We start from the raw sequence: 15,098 nt of genomic DNA on the forward strand, positions 1-15,098 counted from the left end.
ACATTCCATCATGCACAGGTTAGACTCTTCCACCAACTCACTCCCATTAAACAACCATCTATAACCAAAAAGGCACATGACTGAATTTGAAAATGTTTTCAGTAACTGGAAAGCAGATAAGCGTTTTTTAACATATCCTTTACCATCCTAAAGCTTTATCAATATTCAGGTACTTCAGAAAAAGAATAGAGCTAATCTCATATTTGTCAAAATTCCAACTTTAAATATTTTGCCTTCATCCTTATCAAATACATGTTCATGTGCATTGACTAGTTATAGCTCCTCAGAAGGTTTTTTAATAAATTGTAAGCTAGTCTCTTCTAGAAAGGTGCTTTACATAACTATTCTCCATTATACTACTTTATAAGTTATTAACAATTTATTAATTACTTAAATTTATCATAGATAAAACAAATTATTTTGATCATATAACATTTTAAAATTTTTTCGTAGAGGTAGTTTGTGATGACCAGGTTTGATTTTGAAAGTCTCTCAGGATTAACTGAAGAGAATCATCTGTAGCAAGTGCAACATCCACTAAAATTAGAGCAGTCGAATCATTTCTGATTAGTATTTTAAATGTATTTTATGATATTTTTCTTTTTCATTAAAGATCTTCATTAATAATAAGCTGAGGAAGATGTGTCAAGTTGATGTTATTAGGGAGCTATTCCTCTAACATAATTTAAATTCGGACTAAATCCTCTGTTATGATCCACAATAAAATAGAGATAAATTTGAACATTTGCTATATCTTTATTGGATTAAAAAATTCTTAAAATGTTGTCTATATCTGACCTTTATTTTTATGATTGCATAGAGAACACACAGAACAAGACAAGTCTCTCTACTCTGTATACTTTTATCATGATCCTGAAGGTAGAGCTCATGTAATAAAGCAGTCAGAAGCAGAGTTCAAATGTTTCACTTATACCAATAAAACATTATAGGAGAAAACGTTAAACAAGAAAGAAAGAGTTATACAAAACTATTTATGTAATTAAGGGAAACTAAATATAAGTCTGCTGAAATGTTGAAGGTGGGTAACACCTAGTAGAGAACACTGGCAAGGCGGGGACTTGATCTATAGATTGTGTCAAAGATATGGAGTAATCACTGTGTTTGCAAACATTTTTCTTTGTGATTAAATGTACTAATCATGGTAATGCTTCTGTCCTCACCCCCAAAGAAGCAAGCAGATAGGTTTACCGTCTTCCTTGATAATTGCATTTCAAATGAATGACTTCCTAATTTCTTGTGAAAGACATTTCTGTGTTATAAAATTGCCAAGAATATAGGACATGATTTATACACATTTGAAAGCATCAGACAAAATTTATAATTACAACCTTAGTGAAGCAGATTCTCCAGGAATTAGATCAAGACAGTAAAATCAGGAGGAAGCCTGTCCAAATGGAGGCAATCTAAGGAGAAATCTCAGTTCATATTGTTCACTTTGCACATGTTCTTACCTTTACGTGTCAGCAAAATAAGTGTTTGCAATTCTACATGTCTCTGGAGACTCGTACTCCTGCCCTGTGACTTACAGCACCTCTCTTCAATAGCCAGAGTCTACCTTCTTATTTTTTTTTTCTCCCCCTTTGGTACTGGGAATTGCATTCAGTACCTAGCTTGGCAAGCAGGTACTTATGCCACTGAGCTATATCCCAGCCCTGGTTTTTTTTTTTTTTTTTTATCTTTAGAATATGGAAAATAGACTTGGATTTGGCCACTGTGATGTGGTCAAAATAACTATTTAGTTTTGCAAATTAGGCTCAAAAAAGATATTGCGTGTGTCATATTTCCCCTCCCCCTCTCCCCTCTGTTTTATCTGTCTATTTACTCTATGTTTTTCCTTCCTTCCCCATGACTAAAACCAAAAGTACCTGGGGAGTAAAAAAAAAAAAAAAAAAAAAAAAAAAAGAGAGAGAGAGAGAGAGAAAGAGAAGAGTCTGTATTTGTCAGTACCATCCACCAGCTCACTGCATGCTAGGGTAGCAGATCTACCCTATTTGCCTAATAGTTCTCTGAGAAAACGCAGAAAACGGAATTTGTAATTGTTATTCAATACTAATTACTCAGTATATGGTCCATGTTACCTTTTAGTTCTTACCCAAGTATTTTCATCACTATTTTGATCACTATGAAAGTCATGAAAGATGGATTTCCTTGGGACAATTAACATTTTTAATGCAAGCTAATGCTTGGATCTTTCATTACAGTATTTTTATTTATTTACTATTTTGATAGGAATACCTACCATGTTGGGACCTCCTGTATGCTGTGTGCCTATTTTCTGTTTCCAAAATGTAGATTCACATCTAAACAAACAAACCAACAAAGAAAACAAAAAAGCATTCTGAAAGAACTCGTAACCCAACAGTGTTAAAACAATTTAACTATCAAAAAAATTACCAAGTTTATAAAACATTGTTTAGGCATATAGAGTATGTTGTATTTATTTTATTAAATTGCCTTGGTAGTCCTTGTTTGCTTTTCTTATGCACTAGCTTGCATGTATCCCTCCCTCCAAATTGAGTCTTAAATATACTACCATATTCCCAAAAGTTCTGACAGTTTCTCTTTTTATTCCATAACGGTTTGAAATATGTATCTAAGTAATTAAATATTTTAATGGGATGTCTGAGAGAATGTATACTTTCTGGTTTTAGAACAAGTACTGCTGAAATAGGTCTCATTTCATAGACATTAAAAAGATCAGATATACAATACAATAATATTTATTCTTGGAGAGAAAAGAGCAATTAATTTTTAAGGCTCCCTTGACAATTAGAAGGAATATCTACATTCTAATCTAAGCTCTTCCCGGATGTGTTTGACCTTGGACTGTTTCCACTTTCCAGATCAGCTCCTAAATCGGTTTTAATTGCAAGTGTTACTATTCTCCATTGATTCAATATAACAATTGTAACAATTTCATATTAATATCCTTTCATTCAAACTGGATCATTCACCATTTTCTAGCCATGTAATTGACTTTTACATTCTATTAAGCTGCATATAATGCATGTGGTGATTGGTCACATGCATTTGTATCTATAATCTACCAAGATTGGAAATATTTTTTTCCATTTTCTCCTTACAGAAATATAAGCATACCTTCAAGGGTGAAAAATTTGACAAATGTGAAGACCCTACCAGAAAAGTATCAGAAATAGGCATATCAGTTTAAGCCTGAAATTAATTTAAACAGAGAGATTAAAGTGACTCTCTTGAGCTTAAATTTTGATCATCAAGGTGTTATGCCATATAAATCATCTTATCATAAAATAGCAAGAAAAAAAGGATATGCATGATTTTTGTACAATTTCTTAACATGCTTTCCTCTCCCTATTTTTTTTTTGCTGCTACTTAATTAGGTTATTATAACTCTCCAGTGAGACCAAAAATGTGAATCAGCACTGTCAAGCACAATTCCCTGTATTAAATAGTTTTCCCGTTCAGTCAAATAAAAGTAAAAAGTAAATACTGATAAATTGTTACTCATATAAATGTAAACTTTGTAGCTATTGAAAAATTGTAACATTATTATGGTAAAACGAATCATACAGGATGACTGCGATAGGGAATGATAATGATTAGAAATTGTAATTGTTGTCAATGCCTTCAAATGTATTTAGAAGACTTCAGAACAAACAAAACATGTTTTAGAAAAGAACATAGTTTACTTCTACAAGCTGGAAAACAACTGTTTAAAAAATGAAAGTAATCAGTTGAAAAGTATATTTGATTTTTTTTGAACTTTGTAAATAACCAATCACAAAGTCTGATCTTGCACAAAGATGTCATTAATCAAAATTAATTACTCACATGAGCAGTATGTTTGTTATTGCCTGGACAGACATAGAATGAAGTAATGAAGAGCAATCAATAATTAAAATGCATGAAAAGTATTATAATAAAAGTATGTGTTTGTTATCTAGCTAACAAAAGGTGCACTTAGTATTTTGTATATGGTATTAAGGATTTAAAACTGTACTTTATAGATGACCCAAAAATTGGTTGGATAAATCGTAACACAGTTTCAAGGTAATGATTTTCTTAGACTAGGTTTCTTTAGACTTAATCTGTTACACACAAGCCTCAACTCATTGGACCATAAATAAATTTTGTTCTTACTGTTTAAACATTCTCAGTGTATTTTTCTTATCTGTGTAATGAGTTATAACACACAGATCTGGTATAAGGCTCTGGTAATTCTGCTAACACAAAAATTTAATATAACTGCAAATTTAAATGGCTGTTCTCAATGTATGATAGTGATTATTCATCAGGATTTTATTGTATTTCACAAGAAATGTGACTATTTCCTTTATCTGGATTGAAGGTGGGTATAAATCTGTCAGAATCACAGTGGTGCTGTTTTCCTTATTGATTGAATTGTATTTCTTATGACTTGTATTTATACATTCAGTATTTAATAATGTAGCGGCAGTTTTTTTTAAATGTTTAGCATTTAATAATTGTGCTGTTACCAGAGACATCAGAGAACCCTAAGTAAAACTTGCAAACAAGCTGCACTTTATACTCTTCCCAGGAATATACTGCTAAGCAGACTCTCCAGATCCATGCTGCCATGACACATCTCGTATCCTTACTCTGTACTGGCTCAGGTGTCATTAAAAGCTTTGAATATTCTCACCTTTATTTATTTATTTTTCTCTCTCAACTCATCAATGAACAAACATACTCCTTCCCCATTCTTACCCCCACTCAGATACAACGCCTGTGCATCTAGAGGCAAGGGAAAAGTTTATACTTTCCTTTTGTTTTCTATTCTCGTGAACCTGAGCAAAAGAAATGATGGTCTCTTGTGGTTGGATATTCACTGAGAATGGCATTTTGTATAAAAAATAATAATTTAAGGCTATTCTTTTTTAGTCAGCTCCATAAAATGTATCTGTTGGTCAGAACTCTAGGATTGATGAGAGAGAGACTAGAATCTCCTTGATGTAAATATATTTGGGATTAAGAGTGTGTTTTTGTGAAAATGTGCCACATTGTATTAGACATAAATGTCAAATTCATCTATCTGAAAGACAGTTCTATTAAATAAAAATATTTTTAATTACATGAGATACATGTTTTGTCACTTATCTATCAAGAATTTACTTGCATTCATGTATCCCGGTAAAATTTATTATTTGGCTAATAAACTGATTCCTCTCCACAGAATGTCAGACCATGGTCATTAATAAAGCAATAATGCTGGTGTTAGTTGATAATATTAATATAAAACTAGTAACCAAAATATTGATCTCTTCAGCATTCTACAGATGGAAAATCATAAAATTCTACTCCTTCATTGCTCATGTAAGTTCCTTTAATTAACAAAATTATCATCAAGTTCATGAGATAGAAAGCTACATCCCAAGTAATACATTGTGTTACCTATCTCTTTTAAGTTAAAAGTTGAAATTTGCCTCCTGTAATAGAAAAGCATTAAGTACTGTCTCTGGTAAAGGCATTGTTTTTCCATTGCTTTTCCCCTGTATATTGAGAAAATTATTATGTCATTCTATAATGAAGCAAATCTTTATCATTTGCAATATAAAATTAGTGAAAGTGCTCAGAGAAGCCATGTTATTTAAGCATTATGTTACTGTGATGTGTGCTTACACTATGCAGTGAGCCACAGGAAGGAGTGTTGTATGTAGGAAATACTAGCCAAACAAAAATACTTACCTAAATAACATTGTGAGTTGCTAAAAAGACTGAGTTTCATTGTCTGAGAAATACATTGGAGTTCAATGTGTTTTCACATCACAGATTCTCGACAAATTTATCACAAAATTTAAACTGCATTTCTAAATTACGACAACTTTAAAATGTCACATGAAATTTTGGTATCACTAAGCAAATGATATAAAATACTGAAAGCATTTTATGAAATGAAAATATAAATTGAAAGCCATTTTATGTACCCTGTGCAATCATGAAGGTCATACATCCAATTAGTTTCAATATCATTTCTGATATTTCCGGAGAAATTCATTCCAAGATTGAACAGTTGTACTGTCAGCTCACCTAAATCACTGACAATGACACATATCCTAGTTTTCCAATTTTAACTCCTACTAAAAAATTATAGTCATTACTTTTCATATTAATATTCTTTACATTTGAAAATATCTGAAATTAGTCCATAAATCTATTTTTTTAAAGTTTGTGATTTTCCATACATGCACAATCATTTGAATTACTTGTAGCTCTGATTATAAAAAACAGATTCCTATGTCTAGCCTCTAGCAAGACAGTCTGAATTTTCAGATTGAGAATACTAGAAGACTTAATTTTAAAAACTATCTTAGTCATTCTTCTGATTCAATTAGTTTGAAAACTTCTGTTAAAAAATCTTTTGGACCATGAAATCATTTCTGATTAGAGTGTAGGAAAATCTATTCTTTTGGAAATATGGAACAGATTGAAACTTTGAAAGAAGATTTAGGCCAAATGTTTAAGGAAAATAATCATCAGGAGTAGGCATAGTACTTTCAATATATGAAACTGTATTTAAGAACTATTATTATTTTAATACTTTTTGATTATATAATACATATTTATTGTAATAATTTGGGGAAAATGTCAAAGGACAAATCCAAAAAGTAAAACTCACCTATACTTTTAATTGTTCATCACAATTACTGCCGACATTTTGGCATCTAGCATTCTATTTGGATCAGCTAACTTGCATAAATTCTTAACCAAAATAGGATATTTATATATAGTTATCTAAATTCCTCTTTTATTTAATGAAATATGTTGAGCATTGTCCTCAGACTTCCATATCTTCAAATATTCCTTCAATTAAAAATATTTGCTACATACTTTCAATTACTTGATGATAAAAATTAACGAAGAAATTATTGCAGATTTTTATTGTTTTTGAAGGTATGTTCTTATAAGAAATATGTGGTGAATATATTAAAATTACTTCTTGATATTGCCTATGCCCATTTCTGTACTACATTTTTGAACTTTACAATTCACCCTCCAGAAATCTTATCCTAATTTATTCTCAATAGACTTTTATCAAAGTGCCATTTTTGCAAACATACATACCAACAGCCAGTATTGAATTTTTACTCTACATCTCTTCATTCTATCTTTTATAAGATGGGATATTGGCAAATATTGTAGTACGTGAATAAATTTAAAATATTTATCATTTTATGTGCTTCAGATATAAAAATCAGAGGGATCATGTATTTCTTTAAGATTTATAAAGCATTCTACCATTAAATTATGAGACACAAATACATAAAATAGCAGATAAATAAGAATATTATCATATTCCGATGTATACCTTCTAAGGAAAGTTCAGACATTTATATATTTCCCGAATTTTTTTCAGATTTGAAATTTACTAATATAGTATAAACACTTAGTAAAGACCTATAACTTTTTTCAAATTGAGAAACTGTTATAAATGCTCATAATTATAAATTTACTTCTTAAAGATACTTTAAAAACTTTTCATTTTACAAATCTTGAAGTAATATCTCTACTTACAAATTATGATTTTTAAATTATATTTGCACTTAAAATATGCTGCTGAATTATGCACTGTATTTTCAATTAAAATTATTTTTACAATGCATTACTCTCCCAATTTTATTATGTTTTCCTACATAGTATTTTTATTTATTCTAAAATGCTTCATACATTTTTAATTTTCAAAGCTAATGAAAAGTATTTTCAATATTAATAAAATCATCAAGATTCTAACAATATTTACTAAATGTTATTGAATGAAAAGTCAACTTCACATCATCTTGGTTCAGAAGCAAGTTTCATAGAGGCTAAAATTTCATTTCACATTGCTTCAAGGAATAAAGTCTCTACATACATTATTTGCTGGATGGAAAATGTCCTTGACCTTACTTGTGTTGTAGTCAGGTGTCGCACATATAAATACAGTTGACACATCTAGTTGGCAAGCAATTTTCTTTTTGCCTAACATATTTTTTCTGATTTTATGCAGTTCATCTGTTACTTAGAAATATTAAATCTCATCATGCCGTAAGAAGGGGTGATTCATTCTGATTTCTATCCACATTATAATTTATACATGGGTTCTATTCCACTTGGACATCAATCTTCTATCTTTTTGGCAACTATTTTCTAAGAATTTTGTTCTCTACATACATTTAGACATATGGTTTGGAATGAGTGACTGATAGAATGAAAGACTGATCATTGATTCCTTCACAGAACATCCATGTGTAGTGTGATGTTTGGGTCCTAATCAAAGAGATCACTCTCAACTAGTTCTGAAAAAGAAGAAAGTTCAAAAGCCCCATGGCATGCATTGGCGTACAGGGTTAAATTCATTGAGTCACTTAACTTTTACTAGTTCTGAAGCATCACTGGTACAACTAAGAAAACAGTCTTTCCTATAATTTTCTGTATTCAGTGGTTCAGATTAGAAGCACTGAGAAAGGATGTTTAACAAAAGTAAGAAGATATCTCAATCATATGTGTTCAGTGTGCAGAAATCATTTTAGGGTGTCTACGCTGTAACAAGCTCTGCAGTCGCAGAAACTCTTGGTATCTGAGCCTTAAATCAGACTCTGAAAGGAGAAGAAAGTGTCAGTTCAAATTTTCCAGAAAAAAATTCATGAAATCAAATTGGTTGAAGTCCTAAAGTTGTGTCTGTATAGCTTTTATTTCATCTAGCTACTTAAGAACTAGTTATGTTCTTTCAGACTAGTTTTTAAATAAATTGTTATTGTATTTTTTGTGGTGGTTGGTAGTTCTTTATTAATTCTCACATATTTTTAAATAAATTCAGGAAAAACATCGAAAATTATTACACAGGTAATAATCATTAGTGGAAGGTTTTGTAATTCCTGGGAAGAATGAGAATCGAACAGTTTTTTAAATTTCTACTTTAATCTATGCTCCTCCAAAATGCATGAGAGTTTATTACTAGGGATATCTGATTGATTATTTTACTGTTTCAAATTAATTGACAAACAAGATGAAATTAGTAATATCAATCTGTCACCTAAGCTTTATCATAATCAGTGGAGCATTCTGTTTGAAGACTTGTGAATTAATTACTTAATTTATTAACATTTTAATAGAAGCCGAACCTTTCCATTTTTCCCTGATATGTTTCCACAATCAATCACACTCCATGTTTTAATACTAATATCCTCCTTCTTATCAGACTTTACTTGATTTATTTATGATCATAAATATATGAAATCACTACGTAAGGGCACAATTTCTGTAGTCTGATGTCAAAATTAGGGCTTTTCATTGACAGTCCAAATTATACAAAATGTGACTAAACATTACATGTTACAAGTTCCCTGGCTCAAAATCAAATGTTTTTTCATAGGATCTTACTATGGAACATAAAATTTTAATGTTAAATGTGAAAACATTTTTTCTGTGTAAGATTTATTAATTTAACCTGATCTACTTGATATTTTGCTATTGGTTTTGCTGTTCACCAAAATGACAGAAATTGAAGATGCATGGCCAAATCTCAGCAGATAAAGGAAAAGAACCCTGAAAAAGTGAAATGCACATTCAATCTCTACCCATCAAACTATCTTTTTTTTTTTTTTTTTTTTTAATTTAAGAGGATAAAACCAAAGCGGTGTAAGGGTACACGTAATACAGAACTACAAAAAAAAAAAAAAACAAACAAACAAACAAACAAACAAACAAAAAAAAAAAACAAAAAACAAAACAAAACAAAAAAAACAAACAAACAAAAAAAAACAACAGTAAGAAATCACCTGCTAGTATATTACATAATATCATCTTGAAAATAGTTCCTCAAATCACAAACTATCTTGAATTTTAAGCTTTTTATTCAGGTCACAAAACAGTAGCCAAATTTTAATGGTATACTTTTGACCAAAATTAATTTTCACACTAATCTTCATTAAGATAAACATCTCATTAGCTTCACAAAAATACTCTAGATCTGTGAAATGTGTAATCTACATATTTGTTATAGTACAGTGTGTTGCACAACTTTAAAAAAAAAAAAAAAAAAAAAAACTTAACCAAATCAATATTTGCTATGTGATAACCATCATTTATATTTCGGTGCTGAGAATTCAAAGGCAGTGAAGATATTATATTTTTATCTTTGAAGAGGTGGAAGAGTAATGCCTAAGGTATAACACATAAACCAGGACATTTGCTGTGGTATCAGCTTTAGTGGTTTCTCAGATTTGTCATATCATTATTTATGGACATCTTAAGCCATCAATGGTATAAGAAAATCCCAAAAGAATTCCCTTTTTCCTGCTAAGAAAGGAAATTGGCTTTGGGATTTTGAAGGAGGTGTATTAATTAAATGAGTCAAATAAGTTAGCACTATCAAGAAACAGTGTGAAGACAGAATGCACAGCTCTCAAAATGAAGGTCAGAGGCAGAAACTAGGAGGCAGCAATAACTATGAAGAGGTCAGAATGAGCAGTCGCTCCCCAACTGGAAGTGGAGGCAGCACAGAGAAAGGGAAATTCCTGGAGTGCCATCAATACAGAAAGAGAAGGATAAGATATGGTTCTGCCCCTAAATGTGTCAAATCTGTTTGAATTTCCTTCTGTACATTGAAAAATGACAAGGAATTTAGTACCTAAAACAACAATCATCTCTTATAATTATGAAGTTTAGAAACCTGAAATGAATTGCAAATCGGTAAAATTAATTTGTTTACAAAGCTATGTTTACCTTGTAGGCTTTATGGAGGAAATTCTTTGCTTTTATAGCTTTTTCCCTCACTAATGTATTGACTTTATATTTATGCTTTTATTTAGGAAATATTTATGTACCTTCAATTAATGTATAGTTTTGCTAGCATATATTTACAGTGCATAATAAATACATTTATGGTGGGCAGTTTGTACATGCACCTCACAAGTCTCAGATTATTTTAAATCTCTTTTTACTTTATTAAAGCTGACCAATTCAAAACAACTACACTAGGCCTATCCCATTTCTCGTGACTAACTCTGTGGTCACAGAAAATGTGGTCAAAGCAAGAGTATGACTAATATCTTTGCTATGATAATATAATAGAATATGAAAGAATAATATCCTCCTCCACAGAATATGAAAATATGCAAAAATATATTTGTAAAGTATGCTGCAATGAATGTTCACTATTTGTTTTAATTATTGTGTCTCTATTAATTGATTCACTTACTTCATTTCCTATATAACATGGCATTGTTTTAGATGGAAAAACTGCTGCTAATATCTTTTTTCTTTACTGTCTTACATGTTTCTGCCTCTCTGCATCTCTGTCTCTGTCTCTGTCTGTCTCTGAGTCTAGTACTCTGAGTCATGCAACTTGATAAGGATTATCAATAGAGTTGTAAACCAAGATGCAGGCATGCAAGTAGTTCTTCTACTGAGAGTTTACTACCATCAAGTGAAACCAGACAATATGATGAGTCCTCATAATAAAGTACAGAAAGGTGGTATGAGTAGTTAAAATGGTAGGAAGTCCATTGAAATATATAATAACCTTCCTTGAGTTTAGGGATTAGGAAAGATGTATTACAAAACAGAGGCATACAAATTGTGACATTAAAATTAGAAGCAGATATATAAACAAGAAGCAAAGAAAACACCATACCACATGTGAACCAGAATTCCCTTCTCATCTCATTATTTCTATAGTTATGCAGATGAAGGATATTTATAAAGAGAAGTTCAATATCTAGTCACTGTGATAGGAATCTGACAGGATGATTCTGAAGCAAGAATCTTTGAATGAGATGCTACCATTTGTTCTTCAAATAAAATGTTGAAAGCAAATTTTATGTGCTAATCAACATATATTATCTTTGTCAAAATATTCTACAAGATACTTGACCAATAAATTGTCATTTAATACATACACATCCACTTTCAGCTTCCACAATATTGGCTTGTTTCTATAGTGAGCATTAGTTTAATTTCACATGTTTCTTTCATGAAAAGAACCTGCTAATTAACTGAAGAGAATTGCTGGTTATTTAGGTACTATCTATGTTGAGATAGCATTTAAAATTTACATTAAAGGTTTACTTCTTCCAAAATTGTTTTGGTGCAAGATATTTTTTAAAGTTTATTTAAATAAAATGCTTTTCTATCTTTTGATTTATTTTAGTATTATACAACACAGATACACATGCAGAAAGATCAGATAGCACGTTGCATTCTGTTAAGTCACTGCAAAACTTTTGCCAGGCCAAAAAGTTAATATAAAATTAAAGTTAAAAATAATTTTGCATTTTTATTGGCTTCAATATTCTGATGTGTAATTAGGTAAACTTTTTAAAAAGTAAATAAAATGTTACCAAAATAATACTATAGAAACAAATTCACTGTTTTATAAATGAGTTTATATTGCAAACTATAAATAGTTGCATGAATGATATATAGTATACTAAGTATTAAAAATATCTTTTGAAACAAAATGCAAACCTTTATGTAGACAAAGAATGTAGTAGAGGATGATAAGTTACACAAGAAAAATGATACCAGTGAGGTATTTGAACTTTTCATCCCATTATGTGCTGTATATAAATCAGGACGAAACAATTTAGATCTGCTGTATATGCTGTGGTTATGAATGATTATAGCGAAAACTCATAATTGGAATTGCCTTTCTTATATTTTCTATTTCAACTTACACAGAAAATTATGAATCTACTAAAAGGAAATTTCCGTAGTTACCAAATCTCAATGATCATAAGTGAGATTTGCTAACTTTATGTCTTTCTGTTTTTCTGAAACAGAGAAAAATTGATGAATTAGACTCAAATGCTAAAAGAACAATCACAGATGTTGAGAATCAGTGTCACACATTTTCTACAGTCTGATAGCCTTTTTTTATACATTAGAGACATCAAAACACTGTATATAATGTATGTGAATCTGTACGTGAATAAATAACACACATTTTCTCGGAGTTTGATAGCCTTTTTTAATACATTTTAGACATCAAGACATGGTTCTTATTGATTTCATGCTATAGTGAAACTATCTATTACTGTTTGTAATAATTATAAATATATGGGTGTTAAATTTATAATTTAGTAGTTGCTTGCTGATTTTTCCTGAAGCTTGTTGGGAACTTTCCATTGTTATTCTAATTGGGGGCATGACTGCTCTTTGTAAATAGAAACCAAGAAATTTATGCATAACAAAATACCTGTCAGTGCCCTGCATGAATTCTTAATGACATCTTGTACATTCATCTACAAGAAAACTTATTTTGGTTAGAGGAAATGAATTAGTTCCTAATCCTGATTCACAGATAAACACTGAGTACATTTTACAGATGTTTCCCCAGCATCACTAATACAGTGATAGATCTGTTTACCTGTTGACTCATTCTAGTCAACAGGTAAACAACAGAGAGTCAACCAATTGATTCTTCCATTGAATAAATTTGATAAAATTAACTTTTTATATTTCATGTTATATTATAAAAATTAATGAAATATATTCAATTTTTGGTCATCTTTTATTTAAGTAATTGGGCTGATAAGTTGTGTGGTACGTTGGATTTTTCAGAAATGTGAAATCATCCAGTGATTTAAAAGCTACATCACTGATAGCTCTTCTGTCTTTGTTTTTGCCCTTGTAAAAACATGCCTATCTCCTTCGATGCAGGTTTTTTTCTATGAAGGATTTAAATTTAGTACTTGACTTTTTATTCGTCTATTTTGTTTTGTGGTTTAGGGTTGCAAATTTATTTGGTGAAAGGCATTACAATATTTATTTATTTATTTATTTATTTATTTATTTATTTATTTATTTTTTGTAGGTCCCTGTTAATTATTATTGACCTTAACATTATTGTTTTATCCTACGGATTTTTTTAGTATGAGGCCAATGAAAATTTAGGTTATGACACCAGGTTCTTTTAGGCCACAAACAATGGATATGGTTATGTGAATAAGGAGAAAACAGGTTTGCTATAAAAAGAAAATTCTCTGACCAATTTGGGGGCGGCAGGGTGATGCAGCCAAAGCAGCAAGAAGGCCTTGGTGTTTGCACGCATAGATCTTTTCACTTTGGCCGCAGTTGTGTTCATAAACTATGCATAATTTTTGATTTTTTTTTTTAAATGAGGAGAATAAGCAATTTGAATAAGAAGAGGTATAAAAGGGCCGCCAGCGTCCCATGGGGTTGCTGCACATGGCAGGTCCTGAGGTTGTGGCGGCCTCCGCCAGGCTGCTAGCTTGCAGGTTTGTTGGTGGCCGCCAGGCTGTAGTCATCACGGTGAACTTAGTTTAGATTGTGAGTGACCACGGGGTACATGTATCTGTCCCTGTGGGCTTTGCCTTTGGATGTTATCTGAACAGAATGAATGATGGAACACTACCTGCCTTTCCGGAACAAGACTATGCTATTTAAAAGGGAATGGAGGCCCAATGAGTAAGTCACCTGAAAATAAAGACTGTGGCTAAATTACAGAGTATTTATGTCTTAAAATATATGGGAAAAATAAAAGCATGTTTGTTTTTTAATTATTAGAAAAGAAATCTCTTATTAAATTTTATAACTTGTCATATTGGTTTAAAGAAAATGTTTACCATATTTTAAAATTAAATATATAGCTATAAAGTTTTTTATAACATCTTATAAATAATCATCTTTGTAAGAAGTTTCAGTCCAGTTTTAAGAATGTTAAAATTTCCCACAGAAATGGTATTTTTTTAGGAATTACCTTTTACATTTCAGAATCCTTTCTTTTAAATATGGAAACAAAATGTTAAATAGTTTTTTATACTTTTCTGTTAATGTGTATTTAACTTTGGAGGATGGGAGTTTTATATAAAATCAAGAGATAATTTTAAATTTTGGGTAGTATAAAATCTATCCCAGCACAGCTACTTCTCAGAAAATAGAGTAAAAATCAAATATTCACAGAACAATTGATTCATTAGTAGTATTTGATTTTGATTTTTTAAAATATTCTTGAAATAAAGTGCCAGAATACCATAAACTTTCACATTAGTACTTTTAAAATAATTTTTTTCCTAAAGATTTCTGTTTAAATTCAAATACAGATTATTTAACCTTAGATTCTTTTGATTGAGTATGGG

The 15,098-nt window shown here is 30.6% G+C and overlaps 1 pseudogene; it reads left to right on the top strand.

Annotated features, from left to right (window-relative positions):
• Window positions 1-14,172: 14,172 nt before the first annotated feature.
• Window positions 14,173-14,440, top strand: LOC134471749 (NADH dehydrogenase [ubiquinone] 1 beta subcomplex subunit 1-like; annotated as a pseudogene).
• Window positions 14,441-15,098: the final 658 nt, after the last annotated feature.

The sequence above is a fragment of the Cavia porcellus genome, unplaced genomic scaffold, assembly GCF_034190915.1.
Source record: "Cavia porcellus strain 051 isolate PalLab524CR breed Dunkin Hartley unplaced genomic scaffold, mCavPor4.1 scaffold_20, whole genome shotgun sequence".
Lineage (NCBI taxonomy): Eukaryota > Metazoa > Chordata > Mammalia > Rodentia > Caviidae > Cavia > Cavia porcellus.